The following is a 14,307-nucleotide window of genomic DNA, read 5'->3' as shown; positions in this document are numbered from 1 at the left end:
GTCTTAGTTTTAAGCCTACTTTGTCAAATATTAGGATAGTAACACCTCCATGATTCCAGGTTCTATTTACTTGCAAGATTTTTTTGCCATTTTTGTTATGTGGTTCTTATCTTTAAAGATAAAATAAGTTTCTTACAAAAAAAGATGAAATTTTGTTCTTTAACCCATCCCAACTAATCTGTATCTTTTGCTAAGAAGTTGAGACCACTATTTTTTTTTCTTTTTTTGAGACAGGATTGGTCTATGTGATAGTTCTAGTTCTCCTGGAACTCTCTTTGTAGACCAGGCTGGCCTCAAACATACAGAGATCTGCCTGCATCTGCCTCCTGAGCACTGAGATTAAAAGTATGTGCCACAACACTTGGCTGATCACCCCTGTTTCTGTAAGTGTGCTTTGTTAAGCTTTAAGTAATATTGTTGTTTTGAGAATGTTTGAGAATGGCTTGATGTTTAGCAAAGCTAGAGAAGTGATCAGTAATGTTTTAGATTTAAAAGATGTTTGATATAAAAGTTGGGAAAAGCATATTTGTCATACTTGATTTTTTAGAGGTTAATGCTGGAGGGTGGGAAAAACATGCTTGTTTTTTTAAATATTCAAAAAAGACAACTTGAGCTATTTGGGGCTGGCCACTTGTGTGAAACTCAGCTGGTGGTTGGACACTACTTCATTTCTTTATGCCAACACCTCTTTTTGTGATGTGAACCCACAAGAGCTTGTTAAAGGGTCTCAAGAATTGACTAGATATAAGATTAGGGATAAACACTCACTGATACAGAACAGATTAGATGCTGCCCTGAACCAGCTGCTGTCTCCTGCTGTTTTGCCCAGGAACCAACCACTCCTTGCTCTCATTCCAACCACCCTCAGCTCTTAAATGGCCAAATATGCAGACAAGATTGTACCCAAGGGCTTGCTGCCCCAAAAGTCATTGACTAAATGGATCAAAATCCCACAACACCTTTGCCATTCAGGACTTGAACCTGAGCTGTGGCGGGACTGCATTCTAGAGTAGTATTTGTTTCATTTGAGTGACCCATTTGACCCCAGCATTTCATCATCAACTCCAGAGATTTTCATTCTCTACTGAATGCAGCAACATATTTCCATTATTCTGAGATTTCTTCCGCTGAAAGCTGACATTCCAGCGTCCTAATTGGTGACCTTGTCTTGTTCCTTTGCTTTTCACCCTCCTATCCCTTGACACTGCTTTTTACCTGTGTCCCAACCTCCATCCTTTTGACTGTAGCATAAGACTTATGTGTGGAGCTATGAGTCTGGAGCATATGGAATTCTTTCTTTTGTTGCATGTCTGATATGACAGTCTAGCCTGTCTTAGATTGAGCCAGTGTATGGCCTGCCTGACTGGAACTAGGCCAGGAACGTTCAGAGCTTGAGCTGCTCAGTCGTTGCTATATCTGCAAGCTTGGTGATGCCATGGGGTTGTGGAAGGTCAGAGGAACGCAGCAGGTGAGAACAGTGAACAAGGTGTAAATCTAGGGCTACACCTTCAAGTGCGAAGATAGTAGGTCAGAGGTCAGATGTAGCTAGCAGCTAAAGGCGGCAGTATGTAACTAACAATTCAACTTCCAGAGCTAGGTCTTTGAGTATGGAGATGGTGCAGGGATGGATGGAATTCTGTAGGATGTAGAAATTCATGAAGTGGTTCATGAGCTGCACTTCTGGATCTGAGCCTGTGGGGATAAGGAGGTGGTATGGAGGGAGTTCAAAACTGATTTTTGTTAAAACAAATGAACAAGCAAAAACCCCACCCTTCTCATTTGGACCTATTAAGACAACCAAAGGAGAGTTTTTGAAAAGGTCACTGTTCTATGCATCATATTCCAGAAAAAGCAGAGTCTGGCAAAACCACCCCATCTCAATTGAGTATAGTTATCCAATCAGTACAAATCTAAAGACTGGGGTAGAAGCCATTATCTCCTGAGAAACAGGCCAGCCTTTCAAGCAATAATGACTTCTCTGTGCCAGTTTGTAGAACCAGAGTTAAGACAAACCAGCTAACACCCCAAACAAGACTGTCAAATGACACATATTAGTTGTCCTCTGTCTTAATTTATTTTCTGTATTTAAAATTAAAGCACATATCAGTGCTCTAAAGATAGATCTAATACTATCAGGCTCATCTATCCCACCGTCACCTACCCTCTAGCCTGGCCACATTGATTCATTCTTCTCTATCTGACCCTCACGGATGCTCTTTGGTTTTCTGTGGCATATTGGGATGGATGGCCAAGCGTAGTATTCCAGGGCTGCTATAGTTGTTGAATTTGTCTTAAATTTTCAGTTATACTATGAACTAAAAGAAATTTGAACTGATTGAACAGTTTTAATATATACAAGCACTCATTTACAACCATTTTCTTTTGTAATATAAACTCATATACACACCAATTCCTTTTTGTAGTATAGAAAAACTATTTGAGGAAAGACTTGTTTTAGACAGAAAAAATGGCTTTAGTTTTACATTGCTGAGCTACTGTTTTATCTTTAAAAGCTCCTAGAAAGGGGCTGGAGAGATGGCTTAGAGGTTAAGAGCATTGCCTGCTCTTCCAAAGGTCCTGAGTTCAATTCCCAGCAACCACATGGTGGCTCACAACCATCTGTAATGGGGTCTGGTGCCCTCTTCTGGCCTGCAGGCACACACACAGACAGAATATTGTACACATAATAAATAAATAAATATTTAAAAAAAACTCCTAGAAAAATATACAGCTTGAAACATTTTATAATACTTTTTGAATAGCATAAATAATCACGATATATGAATATATAAATACAGTGGCAATGAACATGGCTGAGCAAGTATTTATGAAGTCATATGTCAAGTTTTTTGGGTATATATCAAGGAATAGTACTGTGTATTCTGTATATTAATCTTCTACTAGATATATGACTAACAAAGATTCTCTCTCCATTTTGGGGGATGTCTGGTATATATCTTATGTATTTCATAATCCTAATTAAATAGAGCTATACCGTGGTTATCTAAAAATTTTTAGTTCCCACTTTCTCTTATATCAGGATCAGTATGGTCGGATTTATATTGAAGTCCTTAATCTATTTGGACTTGAGTTTATGTGTGGATAGATATGGATCTATTTTCATTCTTCTATATGTTGACATCCAGTTATGCCAGCACTATTTGTTGAAGATACTTTCTTTTTTCCATTGTAAAATTTTAGCTTCTTTGTAAAAAATCAGGTTTTCATAGTTATGTGGATTAATATCCGGGTCTTCAATTTGATTCCATTGATCCTCCTGTCTGTTTTTATGCCAATACCAAGCTGTTTTCATTACTGTAGCTCTATAATAGAGCTTGAAGCCAGGAATGGTAATGCCTCTAACAGTTCCTTTATTGTACAGGATTATTTTGTCTGTCCTGGGTTTTTTCCCACATGAAGTTAATTATTGTTCCTTCAAGGTCTGTGAAGAATTGTGTTGGGATTTTGATGCAGATTGCATTGATTCTATAGATTGCTTTTAGTAGTGTTGCCATTTTTGTTATGTTGATCCTACCTATCCAAGAGCATGTGAAATATTTCCATTTTCTGGTATCTTCTTCAGTTTCTTTCTTTAAAGACTTAAAGTTCTTGTCAAATAAGTCTTTCACTTCTTTGATTAGTGTTACCCCAAGGTATTTTATGTTATTTGCACTCAGCGGTAAAAAAAACAATGGCATCTTGGATTTTGCATGCAAATGTATAGAATTAGAAAACACTATCCTGAGTGAGTTAACCCAGACCCAAAATGATGAATATGCTATGTACTCACTCATAAGTGGATACTAACTATAAAAAAAGGATATTGAGCCTATAGTTCATGATCCTAGAGAAGCTAAGTAATGAGTGAACCCAAGGAAAAACATATAGAATCACCTGGAAATTGGGAACATGAGTGTGGGGGGAGAAGGGAGGGTAGGAGGGGAAAAGAAGGGGAGAAGGGGAGTGTTGAGGAGAACTTGAGGGAATGGGATAATTTGAGATGGAGGAAGGACAGAGATGAGAGCAAAGAGATATCTTAATTGAGGGAGCCCTTATAGGGTTAGCAAGAAACCTGGCTCTAGAGAAATTACCAGGAATCCACAAGGATGACTTTGGCTAAGACCATAAGCAATAGAGGAGAGGGTGTCCAACCTTGACTTGGCCTGTAGTCAGACTGATGAATATCTTAAATATCACCATAGAACCTTCATCCAGCAACTGATGGAAACAGAGGCAGAGACCCACATCGGAGCACTGGACTGAACTCCCAAAGTCCAGTTGAAGAGTGGGAGGAATGGGAATATGAGCAAAGAGGTTAACACCATGATGGGTTCACCCACTGAAGCAGTTTACCTGAGCTAATAGGAGCTCACCAATCCAGCCGGACTGGAAAGAACAAGCATAGAACCAAACTAGTCCCTCTGAATGTGGTTGACAGTTGAATTGCTAGGGCAGACTGAGGGGCCACTAGCAGTGGCACAAGGATCTATCTCTACTGCTTGTACTGACTTTTTGGGATCCTATTCTCCTTCAATGAATACCTTGCTCAACCTAGATAAAGTAGGGGGGGCCTTGAACCTTCCCCAAAGCAATGTGCCTTACCCCTCTGAGGATTGGATGAAGGTGGGGTGTGTGGCTGTGTGGAGGGAATGGGAGGAAGGGAGCGAGTGGGAACTTGGATTGGTATTTTTTAAATATCTAATAAATTTAAAAAAGGATTTTAGATTATGTAGAAATTTAAATGAGACACAATTCTCTTTAAAATCTGACAAAATTAATAGGAAAATTAAAGCATTACTTTTCTTGCATTTTAAAGTTAGTACTTCAATATTTTAGTAAAAATAAACTTTATTTATCAATAGTTCTTTGTGTAGGGCTGAGGCCTTGTGAACTTTCCAGTATCCATGTTTGCGTGGCTATTGGGGTCCTCCTTGTTCAAGTCATGTTGGCAAGATTTTATTGGTATAGTTTCTGATGTGTCTAAGAGACAAAATCTCGCAGCAAACTTCCTGTTCTTCTGGATCTTACAATCTTTCTGTTCAATTTTCCACAATGGTTCCTAATCCTTAGGTGCTACAGGTGTGTGTGTGTGTGTAATATATATATTACACATACCTAGCATGTTATACTTAGGGATATATATATATAGATATATATATATATCTATATATATATATAATGTTTGTATATATTCTTTTTTTAAAAAGAGAGGTCATAAAGTTGAAAGAGAATAAGAGGGGTTGTGAGAGGTTTAAGAGGGAGAAAAGGAAAGAAAAGGAAAGGGGGAAATTATGTATTATATTGTGATATGTAAAAATAGTAAAAAATTATTTTTAAAAATGTAATTCAATATATTTAGAAGTACTAGCTGGGCGGTGGTGGTGCACACCTTTAATTTCAGCACTTGGGAGGCAGAGGCAGGTGAGCTCTGTGAGCTCAAGGCCAGCCTGGTCTACAAGAGCTAATTACAGGACAGGCTCAAAAGCTACAGAGAAACTCTGTCTCGAAAAACAGAAGAGGAAGAAGAAGAAGAGGAAGAGGAAGAGGAAGAAGAAGAAGAAGAAGAAGAAGAAGAAGAAGAAGAAGAAGAAGAAGAAGAAGAAGAAGAAGAAGAAGAAGAAGACAAAATTTTTTAAAAAATGAAAAAATTAAAGTGACCCCAGATTTCATTGCTCAATTATTTTTAAGGATTCAAGGCATAAAATGAGTTTTATTCCATGTTGATTTAAGATGCAAAGTGATGCTTGGTAACAGTTATTGTGAATACACATGCCACAATTACATTAAATCAGAGTTATAGCCTTAGTAAAAAGCTGTGTGGGAAGTTTATATCTTTGTCTCTGAGATGTAAGAAAGCTAGCAAAAGAAAAAAATACCAAAAGTTAAAACTAGTTATCTACATTTAATATAACATCCTTTCCAATTTTAATAACAACTAAACAGTAGTGGGAAGATGCACTCAAAATGGAAATTTATTCCTCAAATATCATTTTATGCCAAATTTTTTACTTTTATATATAAATTATATAGGCAGGCTAAACTGTATTCCTTGTGCTTTCTTAAGTATTTAAAGGGGAGATAAAAGAGGTCAGATATAAACCTTGAATAGTCATTGTAGTTTTGAGTTCCCAACATGGAATAGGTAGACATCAATGGCTGCTGCATGTTTTCTAGACTGAACAATCAAATGGCTTGCCATGCATTTCAACATGTGATATTCTACCAGGCATATACAACCCATAGCCAATGGGCTGTATGCACCTTATGATAGGTAGTAATACAGCACAAACAAAAGGATGAGCTTACTTAAAACATTATGAAATTTAAAAATTCCTTGCATTGGGCGTGTTGGGGCATGGGATCTGAGAAATCAGGTATTACAGTGCTATCTACCAGGGTAAGCTATTTATTGTTACATCTGACCTAGAATCAGGATATGGAAATATCTAGAGTACTCTACTTTTGGTGCCAGTGACTTTTATTAAGTGATTCATAATTTTCTGATCAGGAAAAAAAGTTTAGAGATATGAAAAAATTTTAAGTCAAAATAGTGAGAGTGAGCATTTAATAAGGCGGTGAAGAGGAAAATTACTACCAATGCTTCACAGGGTTCTTGAATGAGTCACCCATAAGATGTCAGAAGCAATATTGCAGAAGACTCAATCCAGCTATGCTGTCACTAGCCTGAGAAATCCCCTTATCCTTTAGGAATCTCTACTCAATGTTTTAAAATGGAGTTAATAAAAAGAGAGACAACCAGGGGAAGAATAAGAACACATTTGAGTGTATCGGTGTGAACTTCTTTAAGGAAATCAGACTCAAGTGTCTTAGCAGTAGCCACATAGACTCTTTTGGCAATTCTCAAAGTACAATGCAAAGTGTTTTTTAGATATATTCTTTCTTCTTTATGATGAATGAGGTTGTAGGGTGACTCCAGAGATGTCCTTGGTGGGATATGTTCTAGCCAATTTTATGACAACTTGATACAAGTTAGGTTTATTTTAGAAGAGGGAACTTCAGTTGGGAAAATGCCCTCATCAGATTGATCTGTGGATAACACTAGTGCATTTCCTTGATGGAGGATTGATGTGCGTTGGCCCAGCTCATAAGTGGTTGATTTTGGATAGTACAATAAAGCAGGCCGAGCTTTCCATGAGGAACAAGTCAGTAAGTAACACTTCTACATGGCCTCTGCTACAGCTCTTGCCTTGGGTTCCTGCCCTGACTTCTTCTTTTTTTTTTTTTTAGTCCGTTAGACTTGTTTATTCAAGTATCCGAAAACACTCTTTCCACTTTCTCCCCTCCTCCCAATACCCTCCCACTCCCCCCACTCCCCCCACTCCCTCTCCTCCTCCCTCACCATTCCCAAGAGCAGTCAGGGTTTCCTGCCCTGTGGGAAATCCGAGTTCCTTCCCCCTCCCTCCAGGTCCAGGAAGGTGAGCATCCAAACAGGCCAGTCCATGCAGACGAAACAAGACCCAGTGCCATTGTCAATGGCTTCTCAGTCTTCATTTGGACCTTGGGGGCTCAGTCAGCCCCCATGTCAACCACATTCAGAGAGTCCGGTTTGATCTCATGCTTGTTCAGTCCCAGTCCAGCTGGCCTTGGTGAGCTCTCATTCGATCAGTCCCCTTGTATCAGTGGGTGAACGCACCCTTCGCGGTCCTGACTTCCAGTGCTCCAATGTGGGTCTCCGTCTCTATCTCCATCCATCGTCAGATGAAGGCCCCCTCTGATTTTGCTTTCCTTGCTCACAATCTCCCTCCCTCTGCTTCTCATTTGGACCTAGGGAGTTAAGTCCAGTGTTCCAATATGTGTCTCTGTCTCTATCTCCATCCATCGCCATATGAAGGTTCATATTCCTCTTTTTGGGTCTGCTGCCCTGACTTCTTGAGTAAGAGCTGTATGATGAAATAAATTCTTTATTCCCCAAGTTGCTCTTAACAATGGTGTTTTATGACAATAGACACCAAAACAAAAATGAGAATATAATCTTTTAAGAAAATACCATGGGCCTCAAGAATTACACAATGGCATGTTTTTAATTGTAAAGGTATTTTCTGTACATTTCTAGAAATTTTAAGTTTTGCAGATAGAAAATGAGAATGGCCATATACACTTAAGCCTTAAGTACTGTAATTTTAACCATTTTCATTTGACATATTTGTGTATTGTGGTGGTTTGAATAGGAATGGTTCCTATAGACTCGTGTGTTTGAATGTTTGGCCTATAGGAAGTGGCACTATTAGGAGATACTGTCTTGTTTGAGGAAGTGTGTCACTTTGAGGCAGGCTTTGAGGTCTCCTATGCTCAAGCTATGTCCAGTGTTGCACACATCTTTCACTTCTGCTGCCTGCAGATGAAGATGTAGAACTCTCGGCTCCTTCTCCAGTACTATGTCTGCACACTGGAGTTCTTCCCTCCATAACAGTAATGGACTAAAGCTCTGAAACTGTAAGCCAGACCCAATTAAATGTTTTCCTTTATAAGAGTTGCTGTGATAATGGTGTCTCTTTACAGAAATAAAAATCCAAAAAGTAAGACATGTATAAAAAGAAGTTTTTCTCTGTTGGCAACCTTTACAAAAAGTGTTAATTATGAGGGACTTCTTAACTTTTTGCAATGGGAGGTTTCATGGAGAGCTTCCATTGTCACCATGATTGTTCCTGTCTTCCAATCATGCCTCAAGAACCAGGCCAGCAATGAAAGGAACAATGAAAGAAAAAAATGAATGAATAAATGACCCTTTGCTCTTTCTGAAGCAACAAATTGGATAGTCACCTGTAGTCAGCTTAGTGTGTTTTTACATAATGTATGTTCAGTTGTCAAGTTAGGTATGTATGTATGTATATATATATATATGTATGTATGTAATGATTAAAGTAAGGGTTAGAAGATATGCTACCAATAAATTCTATTATATGTTGTAATTAGAAGGTACTGATTAATTTGAGGCCTTAGAAATAGAAAATCTTATCTCTCTAAGAGACAATATTGTTGTTGCTAGCAAACATGTAAGGAAAACAGAGTGTGTTGGAATAAATACAAGTAAAATATTAAAATTAGTAAAAGAGAAGTCAATGTACTGCTGATATATGCATGCTTTCATGGACTAGATCAAAAGTTTAACAGTGGATGCACATTTCTGCCCCATACTTGAACAGCGAACTGACCAAAGAAAGTCAGTAGAGAAGCAACAATAACCTTGACTCTGAATTGCCATCTGAAAAGCAGTGTGATTCCAGTGCTAAAAGTTTGCATTTTTCCTAATCAGCACCTGTAAAAGCATAACAAGACAAACACCTTCAATGTACACAGCCAAAACTATTTATTGTGAGAATATTGTGCATTAAGTACCATAGTTTACAGTGGAACTCCCATAGTAGACATGACAGATATAAAGCTTTGCTCTCAGCAAGCTTTCTTCTTAATGATAGAGACCAGGCCCTATAAAGACATGTTGCTGTATTGAGCAAACATAGCTTGGAAGCAGAAATCTAAGTTTCTAAGAGTATTAATTTAGAAAAAAAAACAGGGAAGTATAAAAAAAACTGAACAGGAAAATTCTTTCTAAAGGAAAAGAGCAATGGAAAAATGATACATAAAAGAAGGAAAATAAGAGAAATCATCAAGGATTTACTTATATATTCAGCCAAGAAATACTACTGGGAAATTCTGATGTAATTGACACTCTCTTAAGTTTGAGAGTATAGCATGTTGTTAGTGTAATCCTAACTCTATTATTTAGTCTTAGTCAGGGTTACTATTGCTGTGATGAAACACCATGACCAAAGAAACTTGGGAAGGAAAGGGTTTATTTGGCTTACTATTCCTTATCACTGTTCATCATCAAAGAAAATCAGGAGAGAAACTCAAGCAGGGCAGGAACCAGGAGGCAGGAGCTGATGCAGAGGCCATGGAGGGATGCTGCTTACTAGCTTGCTCTGTATGGGTTGTTCAGCCTGCTTTCTTGTAGAACCCAGGACCACCTGTCCACTGATGGCACCACCTACAGGAGGCTTGGCCCATTCCCTGTCAATCACTAATTAAGAAATACCCTACAGCTGGATCTTACAAATCATTTTCTCAGTTAAGGCTCCCTCTTTCTTCTCTGATGAGTCTATCTTGTGTCAAATTAACATAAAACTAGCCCGCACAATGACATATGAACAAAGCTATTATTTTGCAGGAAAGGAAGCCAAGCCACAGAAAAGCTAATTAGCACCCAAGTTTACACAGCTATTCAATAGTAGAAAATGAGTTTGAATTTAGAGTCTGTCTCCAAAAGCCATCATATTCTTAGCCACTATATCTTTCACTCCCATAAGATATCCGACCTCATGAAATTTACATTTGGTAGAAGGAGTAGTCAAACAACAATCACAGAGAAGTTTTTTTAAACCCACAAAAATATAGTAGTACCTTTTTGTCAATAAGACACAGAATGCCCCACAATTCTGGCAGAAGACTCCTGCTTTACAAGAAGCCAATCCAGCACCCAGAAACCAGGTAAGCCCCCTTGTCTGTGAACCACCAATACTCCCTTAGTGTCTGACCAGCTACCCCCAATGGCAGCCCCTATCTCCAGAATCCTGCTTATGCCCTCCCTGCCCACAAACTGCTAACACTTCCTCAGTACACCCAGCCTACTCCCAGATGTCTATTTCATTGTTATCACACCCCAGCCCACACAACTCCAGAGGAAGTGCCCTGCTTCAACAGAGGTCACACAGATATCCATAACCCCAGGTAAGACACCCACCCACAGAATACCAATACTCCCTCAGTGCCTGCCCAGACTACCTCAAACTGACACCCTCACTACTTTACCATATCGTCACTGATAACTTCCACAGTAGCCCCCAGCTTCATCAGAGGAGAAGAATCCAAGTTCAAAGGCCCAGACAATATTTTTTTAACAAAATCATAGAAGAAAATTTTCCTAACTTAAAAGAGAAGATGCCTATAAAGGCACAAGAAACTTACAGAACACCAAATAGATTGGACCAGAAAAGAAAGTCCCCTCACCACATAATAATCAAAACAATAAACAACAGAGAAGAAAGAAAGAATATTAAAAACTGCAAGGGAAAAAGGCCAAGTAACATATCAAGGCAGACCTATTAGAATTATACCTGACTTGTCAATGGAGACAAGTCAAAGACTTGTCAAAGCCAGACAGGCCTGACCAAATGTGCTGCAGACTGTAAGAGACCACAGATGACAGCCCAGATTGCTATACCCAGCAAAACTTTCAATCAACCTGGAGAAAATAAGATATTCCATGATAAAGTCAAATTTAGACTGTATCTGTCCACAAATACAGCCCTGTAGGATGTATTAGAAGAAAAACTCCAACCCCAAAATGTTAACTATACCCATGAAAACAGACACTAAATAATCTCTCACACACAAAAAAAAACAAACAAAAAGGAACCATACATATGTACACACACACACACACACACACACACTACCACTATCACCAATAACAAAATAACAGGAATTCACAGTCACTGGTCATTGATATCTCTCAATATCAATTGACTCAATTCCCCAATAAAAAGATACAGACTAACAGAATGGACATAATAACAGGATCCATCCTTCTGATGCATACAAGAAATACACCTTAAAATCAAAAATAGACATTACCTCAGAGTAAAGGGTTGGAAAAATATTTTCCAAGAAAATAGATCTAAGAAACAGTCTGGTGTCTAACCAAATAGTCTTCAAACTAAAATTATTCAAAGGAGAAAGGAAAGGATACTTCATACTCATAAAAAGAAAAATCTGCCAAGAAGATCTTTAATTCTTAACATCTATGCAACAAATGCAAGGGCACTCACAGTTGTGAAGGGAACACTACTAAGGTTTAAATCACACATCACCCTTACACACTGATAGGTAGTGGGAGACTTCAATACCCCTCTCTCACCTATGTCATCCGGACAAAAACTAAACAGAGAAATAATGGAGCTAACAGATGTTATGAACCAAATGAACTTAACTGATAACTACAGAACATTTCACACAAACGCAGAAAGGTATACCTTCTTATCAGCACCTCGTGGAACATTCTCCAAAATTGACCACATACACAGTCACAAACCAAGTCTCAACAGATACAATAAAATTGAAATAACCCCCTGGCATTCTATTAGTCCACCATGGATTAAAGCTGAATTTCAACAAGAGAAACAATAGAAAGCCAAGGAGCTCATGGAAGCTGAACAACTCTCTACTGAATGACTACTGGGTAAAAGCAGAAATAAAGAAATTAAAGACTTCCTAGAATTCAATGAAAATAAATACACAACATACTCAAACTTATGGAACATAATAAAAGCAGTGCTAAGAGGAAAGTTCATAGCACTAAGTGCCTTTATAAAGAAATTGGAGATATCTCATGCTAGCAACATAACAGCACACCTAAGCTGTAGAACAAACATAAACAAGCTTATCCGAGATTTATAGATGGCAGGAAATAATCAAATTGAGGGCTGAAATTAATACAATAGAAACAAAGAAAACAACACAAAAAATCAAAGAAACAAGAGTTGGTTCTTTGTGAAAATCAACAAGGTAGACAAATACTTATCCAAACTAACTAAAAGAATATTCAAATTAGCAAAATTAGAAACAAAAAGCAGGACATAACAACATACACTAAGGAAATCCAAAGAACCACTAGGTCAAACCACAAAAAACCTGTGCTCTACAAAATTGGAAAAATCTAAAATAAGTGGTTAATTTTCTTGATAGATACCACTTAACAAAGTTAAATCAAGATCAGATAAACAATTTGAATAGACACGTAAGGAAATAAAAGAAGTCACTAAAATATCCCAACAAAAAAATGAAGCCCAGGATCTGACAATTTTAGCTCAGAATTCTACCAGATTTTCAAAGAAGAACTGATGCCAATACTTGTCAATTTTTTCTACAAAACAGAAACATAAGGAACATTACCCAATTCATTTTATGAGGCCACAGTCAGCTGATACTCACGACACACAAGGATTCAGCAAAGAAAGAAAATAACAAACTCATTTCCCTCATGAATGCAGATGCAAAAATATTTAATAAAACATTGGCAAACCGTATCCAAGAACACAACAAAATACCATTGATCATGATCAAGTAGGCTTCATCCCAGAGATGCAGTGATGCTTCAACATACAAAAATAAGTTAATGTAATCCATCATATAAATAAATTGAATGTAAAAAAAAAATACTCGATCTTCTCAGTGGATGCTGAAAATTTCTTTGACAAAATCCAACATACTTTTAGAATAAAGGTCTTGGAGAGATTAGGGACACAAGAAAACATCTAAATATAGCAAAGACAATTTATAGCAAGAAAACATTAAATTAAATGGAGAGAAACTCAAAACAGTTCCACGAAAATCAGAAATAAGATAACTCTGTCTTCTCTCTCCGTATCTAGTCAATATAGTACTTGACGTTCTAGCTAGAGCAATAAGACAACTGAAGTATACCAAGGGGATGCAAATTGGAAAGAAGTCCAAGTATCTTTATTTACTGATGATACAGTATCATACATACACAACCCAAAATTTCTATCAAGGAATTCCTACAGCTGATAAACATCTTTAGTGAAGTATTTGGATATATAATCAACTTAAAAAAGAATCAGAATCTTATACAGAAATGACAAAAAAGCTCAGAAAGATATTAGGGAAACAACAAACATCCTTTACAACAGCCACAACTAATATAAATATCTTGGGGTAACTCTAACAAAGAAAGTGAAGGACTTGTATGGAAAGAACTTCAAGTCTTTGATAAAGGAAACTGAAGAAGATATCAGAAAATGGAAAGACCTCCCATGCTCATTAATCAGTAGTATTAGCATAGTAAAAATGGTCATCCTACCAACAGCAATCTACAGATTCAATTCCAACCCCATCAAAATTCTAATGCAATTCTTTACAGAACTTGAAATGAAAATTCTCAATTTTATATGGAAAAAAAACAGGATAGCTAAAACAATCCTGTACAATAAAAGAACTTCCGTAGGTATCACCACCTCTGATTTCAAGTTGTACTACAGAGTAATAGTAATAAAAAACTGCATGGTATTGAGATACAGACAGGTTGATCAGTGGAACTGCACAGAAGGCCCAGGCATACATCCACATACCTATGGATGCATGATTTCTTTTTATAAAGAAACCAATAATACACAATGGGAAAAAGAAAGGGAAATAGAATATATTTTGTGGGTAGACTCTGGGCAGGTGGGGATGGCAACAAGAGGGATCATGCAGGGGTGTGAAGGA

This window comes from Myodes glareolus, chromosome X, assembly GCF_982192425.1.
Source record: "Myodes glareolus chromosome X, mMyoGla1.1, whole genome shotgun sequence".
NCBI classification, from domain to species: Eukaryota; Metazoa; Chordata; class Mammalia; order Rodentia; family Cricetidae; genus Myodes; species Myodes glareolus.
The sequence above is the reverse complement of the archived record's forward strand: the minus strand, read 5'-3'. Positions refer to the sequence as shown.